Source organism: Dioscorea cayenensis, chromosome 18 (assembly GCF_009730915.1).
Source record: "Dioscorea cayenensis subsp. rotundata cultivar TDr96_F1 chromosome 18, TDr96_F1_v2_PseudoChromosome.rev07_lg8_w22 25.fasta, whole genome shotgun sequence".
NCBI lineage: Eukaryota > Viridiplantae > Streptophyta > Magnoliopsida > Dioscoreales > Dioscoreaceae > Dioscorea > Dioscorea cayenensis.
This window is the reverse complement of record NC_052488.1, coordinates 3,364,027-3,366,949: the sequence shown is the minus strand read 5'-3', so window position 1 is coordinate 3,366,949 and position 2,923 is coordinate 3,364,027.

Below are 2,923 nucleotides of genomic sequence, written 5' to 3'. Positions count from 1 at the left end.
TTGAAATTGGCAGCTGAATTCAGAGCTCACGCTTGTTGTCAGTGAAGTTTTTACATAACAATGCACATTCGTGTCTGTTTGCATGATCGTAGCACATGCATGATTGCTTGGTAGGCTATGTACTTTTCATCTTTGGCAAGAGCAACCTCGAAACTAGAGGTTGACTGCACTGTTGTGGTTGTCAATGACTTTGTACTTGTCTTTAACGGATCAGCCCCTCAGAAAATGACTATCCTCAACAATTTGTTCAACATTCTTAATATCTCAAGGCATAGGTGTGTATCCTGCCTATTTGATTGTTCGCGTTTGTTGGCAAGCATATTCATAAGTTTAAACTTGCGGATGAACACAATACACACCAAATTTATTACACAGTAATGCATATCGTACACAAGAACAAAATATATTACATAGGAACTTAAAAAAAGTACACGCAAACACATATAAATACACAGTAATGAATAACACTACACGGAAAATATTTGTAGGTGTATATGGAGAATAACCTTATGAAGCATGCAGTCACCATTCACATTTCGAAGCTGAGGACTTTGTATGTGGCAATAAATAGAAATCACACAAATTATACAAGAACGTTAATTAATACACACTAACAACTAATAATACACAGGAAACATTTTTAATATACAGGGAATGATTGTAATACATGAGAAAGATGTCTAACATACAGGAACACATAAATGAAAAGTAACCAGTAATTGTAGTCATTGTTGTTTTACAATGAGAACAAGAAGCCTGAGTATCCATCCGCAGAGTAACTCACTTTCTCGATGGTGATGTCCACGACAAATTTGTTGAAAGTATGGTATATATGGCACATGCATTGAAAGCCCGCGTCAAACTCAATTGAGCAAAGTGTTTTGCATGAGTTAGGCGTCATGAACTTCACTCTCACATGAGAAACATCCAGGGCCCACCACACGCATATCTCACTTTTGACTGTCTCCTATGAGCTTAAGACCGTGAATTGAAGCACATGTCCTTCTCTTTTGTATCGCGCAACAACATAGAAAATTTTTATTATTGATAACACCTACATGAAATTTTCAATAGTGTGTAAGATTCCACAACTACGAAAGAATGAAGAAGAAGAAGACACCTACATGAAATTTTAATAGTTTGTAAGATTCCATAACTACGAAAGAATGAAGAAGAAGAAACAAAGAACAAACTTACATGTTGAAAAATAAGATGAAAAGAAGAAGTTGAAGTGTTGATAAGATGAAAAAGAAGAAGTTGAAGTGTTCATATTCTCCACCGGCAACCCAAACAAAATGAAAAAGAAGAAGTTCAAGTGTTGATATTCTCCATCGACAACCCAATTGAGAAGAAAAAAAAGTTGTTTAAGTGTTGATATTCTCCATCGACAACCCAATTGAGAAGAAAAAGAAGTTGTTTAAGTGTTGATATTCTCCATCGGCAACCCAAAAAAGATAAAAAAGAAGTTAAAGTGTTAATATTCTCCATCGGCAACCCAAACAAGATGAAAAAGAAGTTGAAGTGTTGATATTCTCCATTGGCAACCCAACCAAGATGAAAAAGAAGAAGTTCAAGAAGAATAAGAAAAAGATAAGTGAAAATGCAAAAGTTCTGACAAAGAAGCTATAAAAAAGACATGACCACACATCACATTTAATGTGACAAGACTTGGAGGGAAACTTCATCCACTTTTTTCTTTTTCATCTCACATGGGCATTTGTGGCATTTTCCACTCACTTAACTGACGAAATTAACACCAGGGACTAAAAAAAATTTGACTGAGAAAAGGAGGGACCTAATGGAATATGGAAAAGTCAAATAGACTAAACCAGAAGTTTGAAACATCATAGGGACTTATAAGTAATTTTCCCTTTTAAATTTTGTTTATTTAATTTTTATAGTTAATTTTTGTTTATCTTTCCATTGTCCCTAAAGTGGGACCTTGAATTTTTTTCAATATTTCTAAGTACATGTGAGCTTGAAAAATCTTGGAATTTATCAGTATTTCTGAGTATATGTGAACTTGTGAAATTTAGAAATTTCTGAACTTGTACTCCGCAAATATTTTGTATCTGATTGTTTTGGTCTCCAAATGAGCAATGTGCAACCCTGTCAGAGGGGGGTTAAACCCTGACCTTGTCTACAAGAAAGTCTAAAAAAATGAGACTGCAGTTTAGCACCTTGTCCGTTCGGTGAAATAATTAACGACCACCTGATATTCAGTCTCGGGTTACCAAGGGTAAATAAATAACCTTTGTTATTTTGGCACGGGTCACCGAGGATAAATAAATGACCTCTGGCATCTATAGTGAATTTGGAGACATACTGGAATTGTTACTTTCTGCTTTGCCCTTTTGATTTTCATTTTCTGTAAAGACACTTTTGTCCTGCCTTGAAGTTTTTATATTTTTGATATGGCGTTTCTGAGTTCTAAAGTTTGGTAATGACGTATTTAGAAATATTCTTTTATTAGAATATTATATTCGGTATTTTGTTTAGACTATAATTTCGGAGACTAGTGTTATTCTGAAAATCTGGTATACTCGAATCACGCTTTTGTAAATTTTGGTTTAGTCTAACTATCCTTTAGAGAACTGTGCTCATTTATTTTGAATTTGCATTTTCAAAATTTGATATATTTTTAGTACAATATTCTTAAACATCGGTATTACTTGTGAACTATACCTCTGTTGACTTATTTATTTTGTATTTGTTTAAACTATGTCCAAACTTTGAATTATTCTCAATATCTGAAATCGAGAATTATTAACCCTGTTATTTCAAAGAATTTCTAGGTTATTTACTGGCTAGTGAGCTCATGAATTTATTTTTAAATTCTTTTCAGATCAGGAGTAGTTGACTGGCGGGGTCTCTAGCTAGCAGGTTTCCTTTAGCTATGTCTTCTTGTCTGTGGTAGAATTTG